Below are 16,229 nucleotides of genomic sequence, written 5' to 3'. Positions count from 1 at the left end.
CTCAATTTCTTATGTTGCCAAAGCACAATTACAATTTTTATGACCTGTTTATTATATATTAGTTTTAAATTTTCTACAACATCAACTGCCTCAACAGAGAAAACAAAAGGAACAGCACCAGGCAAAAACATAGGTAAGGATTGACTTATACTAATAGATAAAATAAAAACTAATAACCATAGTAATGAAATAATATACGAAGGTAAATCAAAATACCAGTATTAACATGGCATGTAAGTCATCTTGTCAAAGCCCAGCCACATCCACCCTCCTAGAAACACTCTCCATTTATTATGATATTTTCCTACCTGATTTATTAGGCTATAAGATATTCTCTCAAAAGCTGCCACCTTGCCCATTTCTGAGATCCATTCTTGAAATAACGGGCCTTCAACAGCTTTCCACTTTCTCATAATCATCTGTTTACCAACCATAACACTTGTCTGAATCCAGTTTGCTTGGGGTTTTACAATGTGGTCAGTGGGTTTTGGATTTCCAAGGATGTACACACCTGGACAAAACTCAGAATCTACCCCTGGGACCTCTGTGATGTACTCATGGACTCTGATCCAAAAGTTAAACCTCTGGTGTGTCTTTTAAACCCAGTCTGAATAATCTGCAAGGATACCAGTAGAATTGGTGGAAAATTTTGAATTGTATTAATAACCTTATTTTGATATCTCTGGAAAGCTTCTTGGTAACCCCAGTGATTTTATCCCACTCATCTTCTTCAAAGGTGGTGCCCAAGTCCCTTTCTCACTGTATTTTCAGAGCTGAGGTGAACGTGTAACCAGACTTGTTTATAAGCATAGAGTAGTAGTGTGAAGCCCCATGTCCTGTCTCTGCACAATTTATGACAGTGAAAACAGTTAACAGCAATGTTTTATTACAAATGCATAGACATTAATTTTAATGACAAAATTCTCCTGAATTTTAAAGGAGAAAAAAATGTACACTTGTTTGTCTAAGTGTTTATTCAAAATGAACAAAAAGCCAAAATGTAAAAAAAAAAAATGTTTGACACTATGCACGACTGAAACACAGCCTTAAATGAGCCTTAAATGATATGTTCATACCGCACAACTGCAATTAGTAGCCTGGGCTATTATTTGGTTAAATCGTCTCTATGGGACAGGCCCTTAAATCCTTTCACACAACACTGTTGCTCAGTAAACACAGGATATACAATCAAATTGTTATTTTGAATCAGTATGAATATTACTTGTATAAAAATGAGGTTTCAAATGACCTATCAGTTATGAATAATTGATTTGACCTAACTTCAAGAGACAGGGCATCAGAGAGAAAGAGTTATGACGCTCGTTTTTCGGCACCCAGCACACTGACACAACACTTTATCCTGTTAAAACAATACTCACAACTTGAATACATTTTTATGAAAAACCCTTTTGATTCTTTTGATCTGAGGACCCTTACGGACTAAAGGAATATGAATAACTCACAGGGTAGTTGGGGAATGGACATAGGCCTATATTCTGACTTTATGACTGCTTCAGAGGCAGAGAGTCACTTTTTTTTTTTTTTTTCATCTTTCTTGTTCACCAGGCCGCTAAATCTGAATGAATTACTGTCTTCTTTGGTTCTTATGGTTTCAGTAAAATAAACTGAATGATTGAATTGTGGAGAATCTAACAGAGCTAACAATGTGTAGCATCTCCATAATGACAAAAGTTTAAACATTTATATGTGTGATCGAAGCAGCTAACTAACCTTCGCTCAAGTGGTTAGCCAACAACATGTTTTACACATTTTTACACGAGACAGGTGTTCATTCTATTCAATTCAATACAATTCAATAGAACATTATTTATCCTGAAGGAAATTCCTGTGCCAGAGAATGCTTCAAATTACAGCAACACGAAGAACAGTAACAACAATTTCACGTTCACAACCAGTACCAACCAGACAACCAGTAGTCCCCGTTTCAGGGTCACTCACTGGGCCCAGTTATAGAACAATAGAGTATTAAATATCTAAAAAAAATATACAAATATACAAGATAGAAGTGTTTTCGAGGAGCAGAAGCAAAAATCACTGCCTAATAGAGTAACAATGGCAGTGCGATAAGTACAAGAGTAACTAGAAATGAACTAAAATGGTGGGAAAAAAACTAAAAAGGCAGGGGGAAAAACAGGCTGCTCCTGATAATCAATGTTATACTGAATATGATATAACAGTGAAAAGTAGTTTAGCACATGACTGAGAAAATCATATTGCACTACAGGAGTGAGCATGACATTGAAGAATGATATTGCACATGATGTTGAAAAGTAGTAATAGTGCACCTAAAGCAGGTGCATACTGCAGCTCTCCTCCCAAAATGTGTAGCCACACGGGGCGAGTATGAGTGTTTAATTGGGACTAGGTTTTTATTTGAAGTTTTACGGTATTTTTCAAGTGCCTTAAAACAATAACCACATGCCCAAATCCACAAGGAAAGCACTGCTGGCCACTTTAATTGTTCTTCCGGTTCATACTAGCCCCAAAGAGATCCTCTCTCAAAGCAGTTTCAGTCAAATTGATGTGAGACAAAAAAAGATTTCTGTTTACAATTTATTTATTGAGTTAAACCAAAGCTAATATGAGGCTTCAATAAGTTTGACAAATCAATTCCCTCTTACAGCAAGACTCAGAGAAAAGAGTAGAGAAAGAATATTTACAGTTGCCTAAAGTCTCACTAAGGAAATCTAATACTTAAGTGTTGTGTTTCTTCTTCACAACAAGATGGCAGCATACAACAAGAAATGGTCAATATCCAGCAGTGAAACTGTTCTGGCAGCTCAAGGTGAAGTATTATTTCTGTACACTAGAGGGAGATATTGACCGTAGTCACCTTAAATGCATGTTGTAGTTTCCCTCCAGAGCCACAAGAAGCCAATTATAGTTTAATACCAATCAATATCAGCAGTCTTAGGTGTAGTTCTGACGTAATATATGAAGCCATGACGTTTGTGTTTTCCTGGTTTCAGCTTCATCATTAATGGGTTGAATTTGTCAGCAACATGTATGAGGAAAGCAGATACAGTGCCCCAGGTTATCCTGTTTTTATTTTACTCCAAAGCACCAAACATTTTCTATTCTTCTGTTTCCTAAACCAGCTCATCCTGCTGGGGGGTCTCAGTGTGCTGGAGTCTAACACGGTATGCACCAGGCGAGCTCTGGAGCTGTTTTCTGTTATGAGAACGGCTTTGGAACAAAGAATGTTAATGAACCTCAGTGAAGTGCGTCACACTGATATTACTGTGCTGATGTCATGCACCACTTCACCGGCCAGCCATTTAATATGGTCTGTGGAGGTACTTCATTACCCAGTTTTCACAAGTCACCTCCTTCACCTCTCTCAACAAGTGATATCTGGGTCAGCATTTACGGTTTTGGACTCTCACTCCTAATTATATGAATTCATGTGCGTAACACACACACACACTTTAATGAATATGCATGAAATAAATCATCAGATGATCCAAATATAGAACAGAGCGTGTCATTTATCGCCACACAGAGGAAGTTTGCACTCATATTGTGTTGAAAATGCATATCAGTCTGTGATGTAGGCTTTGTTAGACTGAATATTAATATTACAGTCTATAAAAACAGAGACACAAATACCCATGGATGATGAATATTTAGGGATATATGTATAACAACAGGAAGTAGGGGCTAAGTCCAGACTTGCTATAGTTAACCCTGTAGTTAAGGGTCAGCAGTAGCTCAGTCCACCCACAGGGACTTGCCCTGGGAACCAGTTCAGGTCCTTCTATGGATCATATATGTGTAGGCCCTATTTGTGCATGTGTGTATTTGGGGCCTTTGTGTGTGTAACATGTAAAAATAACAGCTTAAATTCCTTTTAAGGTTTAGTAAAGAAGGCCTTCCCCCTCTCGAGTCCTGCTTCAGGTCTTCCTTTGGCACCAAAAATTAGATAGCCAATGATTAACTGAAAGGTAAACTTTGGGTTTTTGATCCTGAACCCAATTTTCTGTGTTTCTGTGTCTAATGGAGACAAAAACTTTTGAAATTGGTCCGTTATTGAGAGAGACCACTTCAGCTGCAGCAGCAGTGAAACAGGCTGCAATGTAATCCCCATGGGTAATTGTGCACTGTCCACTTAAGTCTACTAAAAGTGCTTGCTTCTAAAGTCTTGAATTGTCTGGAAACATTATGGAAAGGATCCTTTCAATCATTCATTTTCCGTAACCGGTTATTCTGTCCAAGGTCACGGGGGGGCTGGAGCCTATCCCAGCTGACACTGGGTGAGAGGCGGGGTACACCCTGGACAGGTCGTCAGACTATCACAGGGCTGACACATAGAGACAGACAACCATTCACACTCACATTCACACCTACGGACAATTTAGAGTCACCAATTAACCTGCATGTTTTTGGACTGTGGGAGGAAGCCGGAGTAGTACCCAAAGAAAAGCCACGCTGACACAGGGAGAACATGCAAACTCTGTAGGGAAGGTCTCCCCCACCCGGGGTTTGAACCAGGAACCCTCTTGCTGTGAGGTGACAATGCTAACCACTGCATCTTAGAGAGAAATGAAAAGTTTTCCTATACCTACCTTTTGCTGATCTGCTCTGTTTGGTAGTGTCTGTAACCAAGTTGCGCTCAAGGAGAAATCTTGCACTTTTCCACATTGTTGAAATCACTTAAATATTCAGCCATGACACTGAAAATATTTTAGATAAGAGTAAGCTACACTTTCTGTACTCCAATTACAACAAACTCTTCCCAGCACTTGTCTCTCCAGCTCTCACTCCCACCGTGAGACCTGGTCACAATTTAAAAAAATAGACCACTGAAAGGTGTTCAACCGTTTCTTTTTGCACTTCTCAGTGTTGGGTTTTTTTTCATCCTCTGCACAACAATTTCTCTAACTTCAAAGTGCAACACTTTATCCCGACATTTAAACATTACTATATCTCCTTCTAACTGGTCATACAACACAACGTACAACTAGTTCTGTTCATGCATAAGCTGACCCTTAGTGTCTCTTTAAATGAGAAGGCTACGCCACCTGTTTAGCATTGCACTCCCATAACGTTGTCGGACTCACTAGCAGCTTATTTAAGCATCACAATCCAGATATATTGTCTTTTTTTGTTTCATGGATATGTCTTTCCTGTCAAAATCTGGCTCCTACATTACCCACAATGCAACCCTCACAATGCAAGAGATCCAGTTGTGTTTTATTACGCTCTTTATAGATCAGTTTGGAGTGGATGTCACAGTTAGGTCCAAACAGCGGGCACCAGAAAAACGTTTGAGATACCCAGAATAAAAATATCTTGTTGTGCAGTTGGATGTCAGAGCAGGAATACAAAGAAGAAAACCTCCATTTTTCTTGAAAACCATCACTGTGGACGCCGTATGAAGCCAAACGAAGACTTTTGTGGTTGCTATAATTTGATTTAAACAAAAAAATCAACTTAATATTTTCATGTGCAATTCACAGAGCCCTACAGTTACAGCAGGACATAATTGTTAGTCCTATATTTACATACACCTAGTGGCAGCAGTATTTACATTGTTCTAATATGCATTAAACAATGAAAAGAAGCCAATACTCTCCGAGCCAAGACGGGCAGTTTGCCATCAGTATAAAGCTGTTTGAAGTATTTATGTCTTAAACAGCTTTGTTTTATTTCCTTGATGCTTGCCCCAGCAGCTCGAGACTAGAAAATGACTAGACAGAGACACAAAATGGCTCAAAGGAGACACTAAAGCACTACAAAGAGACACTAAATGACCTTAAAGAGACACAAAAGCACTACAATGAGACACAAAACAACAACAAAGAGGTAAACCTGTGTTGTGCTCCTATGTAGGACAGGTGGTGGAACCTTTTACATCCGTGTCCTGGGGCCCCATTGTTTCATAATCCATCCATGGCGCCAAGCATTTAAACTACTGAATACATATCCTTGTGGTGAATGTACTCCTGAAGTGGGTCACGTAAGGCTGTAGTGTAACATAAAGAGCATGGTTGCATTGTTGCATTGACAAAACAATATCCCTTGAGGCTGTCAGGCAGTACAATAAGGAGAGCACAGTGTCTTTTGTTCATCGCCTACACCCTCATCATACAATGTGATTAATGTCACACAGAGAATAGTTGCTCTCTTCTAAAAAGCTTTGGAAGAACGCAGTCAGTAAGTTATTTGTAATCCAAAAGGACAACAGATTTGTAGTGTGAAACAGTATCACGATGTTAGTGAGCAACTACAACAACACATTTACAGTAAAATTACCTGATTGTATACTCACAATTTCATTAATAGTTCAAACAGTGTGCTACAAACTGAGCCAAATAAGCAAATATATTATTTGGTTTAGATTTTTGGTGGCCTGAGCCAAATACGAGGACAGAGTTAAATATTTGAGGGCAAAAGATTTGGTAAAATTTCACAAACACAGCTGTCTGTAAGCTGTATTTTTACTTTTATATCACCATGTCTGCTTGAGTGTTATGTGACACTGGCCCTGTTTACACCTGATATTAATGTATGTCTTGAGTGATCAGATCTCAAGTGGACAGCTCGAAGTACATATGTGAATGGACCCAATAAATCCTGTGTGTGTATGCTAATGTGTTTTAGGTCACATTGAAGGACAATGAAGACATTGGATAAGAAAAAATTCTGTTGCTGCCATTACACAGGTTAGACGAGCCACTTCCCTTCCAGCGAACAGTTAGTTCAATGTCTGCCAAGTTAGCACTAGCTAGCACAGAGGCAGCTGTTAAACCGTCCCAAAAAAACTTACACTGAAATGGCTTGAATCTGTTGTTAAACCCTTTAATAACTGTAAGGTTATGTTAGCCGTGTGATGCCAGCACTTAGCCATGTCTCTGTGCATGTGCGGGTGGATTCTTACCAACTGTCCCCCATATGAAGCTCACACTCCCGCAGCAGTAGTCCTAGCGGTGGCGAGGCAGAGTTACTGCAGGCTGGGGTTCGCTTGTCAGGTCTGGGATGAGTTGCTATGCACAGTTAGATAAAAGTAATGTCACTAGACATTACGACGACATCAGAGAGATGTTGGACTCTTACGTCGGACAGACATTAAATTTTGGTTGAAATGAAAATGTCTAACATTGTTAAAATTTCATGTTATGTGGGTGTCAAGATTGTGGCATTTTGCAGATGTTGGGTTTCGTGCTCTATATTTTCTGACTAAATGTGACTATTCCACACCAAGAAGACGTTGGCATGAGACCTTTGGAAACACAACTAAACACCAACAAAATATCAACATCAGCTGTCACCAGTATTCTATGTCAAATTCACGTTGGCATTAGACATTGTCCTCACATTGAATTTTGGTCACCCCACATCACAACCTAAATTCAACCAAATACCAGCGTCTCACTACGTTGGTGGCCAGCTGGGAAGATTTTACCCATTTTAAATAATAAAGGTTGGAAGCACAAGTACATCACAACAAACCTCACATGATATATGTGTGTATTTGCATATTGAATGGGGAAGTGAGATCCAATCACAAGTGGTCACTCATGATGCATTTACACCTAGTTTCGACACACATATGTGTACAGAGACAGGGCAACTGGAAGTCCAATCATTCCCATGGGAATTTCCGTGGTATCTGATGTGCCTGCGAAACTTCTCCCATACGTAATATTTCGGTCTGGAATTTGCTGTGAGCACGTTAAAACAATTGAACTTTTGCGGTGGATTTCGGAGACTGTATGACAGCGTGCTAGCTTATAGCTAACAGGCTGCTAACTAGCTAACGGGCTATTTTCTTCAATTCAGTTGCCTGTGTTGATTCTCAAATGAGTTTGTATGATTGAAAAGAACTTGTTTATCTGGTTTTAACATATTGTGAATCTGAGTAATGTTATTCTGTTAAAATATGGTTATACATTATATACAGTCAGATTGTCATTATTACTTGTTCAGCTATTCATACGTCTTTTTAATGAAATATTTCACAAAACATGCCACAGACAGGTCCTGTTTTTATCCTGGTGATGTTCCAAGTACATATTCCAGTAGTTTGGAATATGTGTTTGGAATATATTCCAAGCACATATTCCAAACTACTGGATGGCGAAAAACGGACAAATTTAGCCTCTCCCCCATGGCTAGAGGTAGTTTCTATCAGGTTTCTAGCTATCCATAAAGAAATGCACTTCCTTGCGTTGGACACTAGAGGCATCATATGTATATTTATGGATCTACAGACACCAGTCACATACATAAATGGAAACGAGGCATTAGAGACACATGCTAATGCAAGGTGTGCGCATACTTAAAGCTGTCCACTTGTGATCGGGTCACCAAAGACGCATGTTAATACCAGGTGTAAACAGAACCGCTGTATGCTCTTTAGGAATGGGTGACGTGGTGTGTTAGGTAACAATAGCAGAAATAAGAGCTGGTAATAGATTTCTGTGAGTAGAAGTTAAAACTGAATCATGAAAGTCTTTTGTGGGTGAATCACATTCAGTTCTATTGAGTGTCAAGTCAGTCTCATGAGTTATCTTTCTGTCTCTTCATGCGTCACTCCATTGTGAATTTATGGACCCGCTGCCAGTTCCTGTGTCTTGATCTCTGTTGCTGACCTTGATTACACACCTACTCAGGAATGTCCGCTGATAGCTTATCAGCCTGGGTTAATATCCCACCTGACTGCTGTCTGTTTGCTCAGATCAGAGGGACTGACCCGAAACGAGCTCACTTCAGCCCACTTAGTCCTGCCTTTACATCAAAACTAATCACCCTGCTGAAGTGAGCAGAGCTGTGCCTCAGCTCTGACGACACCAGATTAGACTACTGTATGTGTCGAATTCAAAGAGTGAGTGCGCCATTCAAGAGGCACAGCACATCCTATTTGTCATGCACACAGACATGGTCTTCCCAGTCTTCCCTTCACATGGTGTTACAGGAGTACAAAGGATTGTTTGCTGACGTCTAATAATACACCACTGAGTCAGCTCTGCACAGATGAAAGAGCAATGACGCAAGGGTGTTAGGTATCACTCTGGTAAACAGCAGGGGGATTGGAGGGTTATAGACGTTGGTCTTACAAGAAAATGAGTGAGTTAATCAGAAAAGCACACACAGGGTTCAACCTCTTTCTCAATCTTAAAGTAACAAGCTGTACCTGTCATCAAAATGTACGTTTGCTGCTCATGATCTCATGTGTTTTTACAGATTCATCATAACGCTGTCATCGGATCAACAAAGTTTGTGTCTTAACTTTTATATGTTGAAACATGTGTCTCTGTGGGACCCTGACACAAACTCTGATTGAGATCTATGATCCCTCTTTAGGAATACAGCCTGGTCTCACTCTCAAGGTGCCAAAATACGCAGCTTGGGCAGGGGCACCCTTTAGCGTCTGTATGAGTGTACTGTACCAGGCTGTCAACCGTCTCCAGTGTTAGCCAATCCATGTCATTATTAGACAGTCAGAGCAACTGGTGTAGTGTCATTTAAAATAGTGTCATTTAAAGCAGTCCCTCCAGAGATTAGCAGGCTGTTCGTGTGATTGTTGCAGCCAGAAATGTCTGATTTCACAGCAGCTTTTCTAAAATGTTATCATGCATGTTGCAATGTTAAAAGGCATTTTTTGCAATGTAATAGAGGGGGCAAGTCACCACCAGGGGCCCGACAAAATTAAACAAAATTATTTATTTGCGGTGTTGAGAGGGGCAGCATCAGCAGATTGTCATTTGATGCAGCATTAAAAGACGGTCTCGGTGAGCTGCTATCCTCCCGCAAGAACTAACACAGCACAACGTAATCTCATCGCTACTCATCATATTTTGTCACTTGGGCAGAAGTCCCGCAGCAGCGGTTAAGATCCAACACAGAGCCATGATCTCATACCAACACCACAATGGCCTGTTAAGTTGGGTAACATTAGCTTTGTGATGTTAACAGTTAGCTTTGTCACTGTGTGTGGCTCTGTCCCAGGCACTGAGCTGTGGAGCTGAGCAGTAGCGGTCTCATGACGGAAAGAAAGAAAGAGGGGGGCTGAGTGAATGCAGCTCTACAATGAAATGAGATTTTACCTTTTTTAAACAGTCAAATTTGCAGTTAAGTTGCGGTGATTGGACAAAATTGCAAGGTTGCGCAGAATTCACAACTTTACATTAATTATTGCGATCGCAACATCCTGGAGGGACTGATAAATGGAGAAGGGGCGAAAGTCTGCTGAGGGAGGATAGGAGATAGATGGGTCCAACCAACGCAGTCTCACTCCAACCTCATCACATATCGACATTTGGTCACGAACTTTCCACATCCAGATGCGATGTGCAAAGTACCCTGGGTGCATTGGTTGTTGATGTTCTGGGACACCGTGTCAAGTTCTGCCTGTTACATGCCTGGTCTTCTTTCAAAATACACTTCTGTTTTCACAGGAAATTCAACATTTATGTAGTCTCTTTCAAAATAAACGCACTAAATACACGTGGTTAGGGTTAGGCAACAAAAGCATGTGGTTTGATTTAGGAAAAAAGAACAGGGTTTGGCTTCATAATCTCACGGGATGCGAGCACCATTCTCCAGGGTGAAGGTTGGGGTTTGTTGGACCCAGCCACCACCCCAACCCACCTGCCCCACTTGGACTTTCACCACCTTAACTTTCATTCTTGTCCCGTCGAATTTCCCCCCCTGATGCCATTGGATGCCTGTAAACTATAAGGGCAACCGGAGCGTATCATGCCAACGTTAAAGGACGGCTTTTTTCGTCAGTGTCAGATGCCGCAACTCACTGCCCAAGTGCCAAGTTTCAATGACTTTGGAGTGAGCCTGGGTTGGTCCATCAAGCACAGGACTTTGACCCAGGAGACCTGTTTTATGTCCCATGTGAAACTAAAAGTCAGTGTTGACTTATTTACTTTTATTATTAATAATAATACTAATAACTTTATTTGTATAGCACTTTTCAATATAAATAACAAAGTGCTTTACAGCATAAAATATCAGCACACACTCAATATCAACACAAAATACATACAAATTAAACATTACATCAACTTAAACATTACCTCATAAAAGCCTTCCTGTAAAAGTGTGTCTTGAGGAGCGATGTAAAATGAGGAACACACTCTGAAAACCTGATTTAATGACATGAGTCGTGTCATTTTGAACATTTTACATCATCCTGGAGATTTTGGTTGGCGGAAGGGCACGGAGCTCCAGGATTTGATAGCATGGGGGTGCTGAAAATTACACCATGTCAACATCTAATCTAGTAATTGGGTTACAAATAAATAACAGTAATATTATAAATTCATAAATAGTGATCTAAGGACTATAGACACATTTTGTTAAATATCCTTTCGGTCACAGCAAGAAAATTATATGTAGGAAGTGTATGAAAAAAAGACTGATATTACAGACACCAATTTATTTCAAATATTTACTATACTTATGAATGAATTAAAAGGTATTTTGTGTCAAGTCATAATGTAATCTGAAACTACTGTGAACCAGTCACATCTTGTTTGTATTTATTAACCTTCTCTTTTTTCTCTTCTCATTTTATTTGTTGTATTTGTTGTTGTCATTGTGTTTTTTTAAGGCTTTAATTTATCCCATCTTGAAATGAATATGTGCAAATCTCTATGAAAAGTTAAGATTACATAAACAATAAGTTCATTAATGTTGTGTTTGTTTTTCTCATATTCCTCTGCGAATGCCAATTATATCTTGTGTGTTTATATTTACGCTGTAAGAGAACCCTTATCTTGTTTATTCTAACGTTCACAAAGCATGCAGTGTCACAGGATAATATGCAGAATATGTGCTGCAACAAGCCCTTACGTTTCCCAAGTATTTCCTCTTCCTGCCTTTCTTTATCTAGGTCAAAGGTAAAAATCCTTCGCCTCAGACTACAGCTTCCTCCTGCTGTAAATCTTTTCCCAGCCTCAGACCAACCAGTGTTGTTGGTGTCAGCATAACAAACAGTGAGAGGTGAAGTTTAAACAATATTTGCACTGTATCTTATCTGCACATAATTTACATCAGTGCTCTCTAAGTGAGGGTCAATCGTATCCGCAAATAATATTTGTGTTATTTATACTTGCACAGCTTTGGTGGAATGTTTCCTCATGGGGTGAGTGTTCACACATACCAAAGCCTCTTTCCCACTGGATGAAAGACCTACTAATACCTTTATTTCACCAAAAACACCACATGCATGTTTTTAAACACAAGAAAACCCATTAAATAAAAGTGACAAAGTGCACACAGCTCTCCAGACTAGTATGCCTTCTGTTTTTTTTGGTCTGGTGTGTCATGTTCCACTTCACGGATGGGCCAGAAAACAGGTTGGTAGACTGTAGAAAGCAGCATCGAGGTAAGTGAAAATATCATTTCTTTTTCAGATCTCTTAATCCTTCTCTGTCAAGCTCGGTGCAGTCCAAATTATGAACAATGTTTAAGCACTGCTTGGATGGAGATGCACCGTTGGTGAGTTGGCTATCCCACTTCATGACACCAGCTGTATCTTCCCAGTGATTTCTTGAGGGTTGGTGCACACCTTCTACATGCCAAGATAGATTGACCATAGTCAGAACATCTATTTATCCACTGTCAAGCAGAAGTTGTCTCAACGAAAGAAGTTCATTATCAAATACAGTTGTTAAAACTTGAAATCTGTGTGAGCAAAAATAGAAAACTCAGGATGCATTTAGTGGTGATTCTCAAATAACTTAATATGTCATATAATAAACTAACACACGTTGAGTCTAACTTAGCTTAAGGTCTACTTACTTGCATTTCCTGGAGGTTCCAGTTGCATCTAACAATCTTCCTCAGCAGATGGAGTTTGCTCTGTTCACAACACCTAAAAATTGATGCTCCGGAAAAACTTCACACAACCACACAGCGCTGTAAATTGAAACTTGCTGGTGTTGCTCATAAAGTTTTACAGCCGCTTTTTAGAGCATTGTAAAGTGCTTGTAGTGTTTCTTTTAAATGTCTGAAAATGGCGTGTTTGTTCATCTGCTCTGTTTTGCTCATTACGAGTCTTAAAGTTAAACTGCAGTCTGCTAATGTTTTATTGTCTTTGTCAGTTTTGATACATCTTTTGCTCATACAACCCTCTTTTGCTGCAATTAATTAGATTTAACTACTACGAGAATTTGACGTCACTGTGACTGTGAGTTGTCTTTATTTTTCACAGGAGAGTTGATACTGATTGTTGATTCAGTGCCGTCAGCAGCAGCACGTGTTTAACATACATATCAATATGATAATGTGAGAATGTCCTCCGTCACTCTGTGGTCGTTCATCAGTATAATTTCTCTCTTCCTTTTCTCTTCCTCGCTGTCTTATCTCAGGGCTGCACATGCTGCTTCTTCTTCTCTCTGACGTGTTTTACCTCCCCACACACTGGTACCTCATACATAGATCCACTGAATTGCATGGGGTTAAGGAATATGTTCTGTACATTTGTGGTTTTGTGTGATTCATTGTATCACTGCAGAGAGGAAGTACGCCATGTATCACACACACACACACACACACACATACACACACTGTTAAACCATCTGTTGTTCAAAGTATCCGTCATGCTGTTGATTATCACTTTGTCTCCTATGTTGTCGTCTGTTTCCTTTGCTCTTTCATCACATTGTTAATTTCTCTGCATGTCATGAGTCTTTTATCCACAGTAGACTGTGCTGTAAAGCACCTGCAGCATTTGTTCTTCATTAGATTGCAACACATCAAACACCGCACCTGTTTCCATCTATCACAAAAATACAACACTATGGCGATATACCTGGAAGAGGAGGTCATTAGTAACTCAGTGAGGCGCCCTCCGGGGAGAAGCTCGGCGATCATCGCCCAGCAGTGATGCAGTCTTTCTAGGCATGCTGGAGAGGGAGGAGGGGGGCTGGGTGCATTTTGGAGGTGACATCAGTTGCCTCTGACGCCAGCACAGCACCAGCTCTTACACAGAGGGATTATGATTAACAGCTTTGTTTCCTTCTGTCTTTGTCTATCTGAAGTCTGTTCACGGGTGGTTTTCTCCTTTAATGGTAATTTAATCAGCTTGAATGCCATAAAAGGTCAGAGACAATATTCCCAAAGCAGTTACATACATGCATATTACTCTCTTTCTTTATGTGAATTTGTGTAAACCCCTTTTAAAATCTAAATTAAGGCATTTGTATATTCAAGTTTCAAGCCATTTCACACCAAGCACAAATTGTTGTCCTAAAAACATTGCAAAGAAATTTAAAAAAAACTCATATTGTGGGATCTTATGAATGTTTGCACAGCCCTTAGGAACATTTGTGTGGGAGGAAAAATATAGGATGGACCTCGATTTCAGAGGATGTCCACTTGTAGATGTATATATTTGACCATCCTTTGTTCCAGCTGATGTCATACCTCCAGGTGATAGGTAGCTTGCTGCCACAATGTTGAACATCTTATCAGTTTTGTTTCTCAGCACATAATACTGCACAACAAACATTGCAACAATAAAGTCAACAACCAAATAAAGGACAATATATGGCTTGAGACCGCCCAGCATCTGAGATACAGTGAAGATGGTGATGCAGCTGATATGCACTTGCTTTTACAGCAATAACACAAAACTGTGTACGGACATTCATATTTTCAAGACATCACAAACTTTAATGATCCCCTGATTTTCCTCTTGCGCCAACAGCAGGTTCACATTTACGTTTTTTTTGCCATTAAATTCAGCACAGACATCATGCTCCCCGTGTAAAGTCATAAGGAAGAATATAATATCTTTGGTGTTCCTTTATCTTATCATCTTAACATTTGGAACATCAGTATGTTAGTATTGTTATCATGCTAATGTTAGCATTTAGCTCAAACCTGTACCTCTCACAGCACAGAGTCGTTCCTGTGGGCTCCGGCAACACTTAACCCCCAAACTTGCCTGAGGACGACTAAATGCACAAACCTGCTATTTTTAAATATACAATGTAGAGAGACTCTCACTGCAGCCTGTTCTGTTTTGTTGTGAAAATGCTGGCGTGCAGCCTCGTTCTGTGGACAATAAACGAGGTGCAGACTTCCCTCTGTGGCACCGGCGATAAGGAAACACAGCAGGTGTTTGACGGAGCAGTGAGTGACAACTCCACCAACATTTAAGGGCACTGTTCGCAGTGGAAACACTAGGGTCTAGGTCACCATGTATGAAGGGTTACTTTTGGTTCCAAAGGTACCATGTCGAAAGTGTTTGGTGTTAACGGGGCTTTAGTTTTGTTTCAAAACATTATTTCATCTCTAACAGATGCTCGGTTCACTTATTGCAGCACATTTTAAAAAAACATACGTAGGCATGTCGTATTTTCAGACATAAACCGTAATAATGTCTACAATTACACAGTGGGTGGCTGTGTGAAAAAGCTTTTTTTTTTACAGTGATAAAAACTGTCATGACAAGCTTGTGCAAAATGTGCTGCAATCAGAATAAAATTGTGTGAGAATTGTGAAAACACTGACATTGTATTTATATCAAATAATTATAGCTTACACTGCTGCATTTGGAAGATTTATGTTGAGGGGTCTGAGGAAAGCTTTTGCACAGCTGTGTAGTGTCCTGTTGTTTGACATTTGCCCTTGTTGTTAATAACTGTCTTCACAGTCACTGCACCTGTCTGCTGTCTTTGTTGTGTTTTGTTTAAGAAAGCATTCTGCAGTAAGCAGTCATATCTGTTTGCTGACGCTCATTGACATTTCTGGCCATTCATCACTTGTGTCACTTGAGTTCATACATCACTTGTGTCACTTGAGTTTGTCATTTGAAATGTCACTTCACATTAAACAGATGGTGACTATGTCAGGCTGATGCAAAAGCCTCTTACAAATGGATAAAAAAAAAAAGGTTTAGATAAACACATGATTGGCACAAATGGAAAATGATAATATTACAGAGATATTTTGATGACTATCATTTCCTGTCTTGACTGTAAAAGCATAACTTCTTTTTACACCATTCTTTTTACACCATCACACACTCTCTTTTTTATACCCTACATTACAAGGTGGAGCAGGAACAGTGGAGATGTCACATAAATTGGCATGAACTGTCCACAAGTTACTTATCAGCTTAAGTTTTACGACACTCTTGTTAAACAACCCAGACTTTGTTGCATTTTGACCCTTTGCTGTTGTACTCCATGGGAGAAGTGTGTTTATGAGTTCATTTTTCAGCCGAAACATATTGTATAATA

This window comes from Epinephelus moara, chromosome 7 (assembly GCF_006386435.1).
Source record: "Epinephelus moara isolate mb chromosome 7, YSFRI_EMoa_1.0, whole genome shotgun sequence".
NCBI lineage: Eukaryota > Metazoa > Chordata > Actinopteri > Perciformes > Serranidae > Epinephelus > Epinephelus moara.
Note: the sequence above shows the minus strand (reverse complement) of the source record.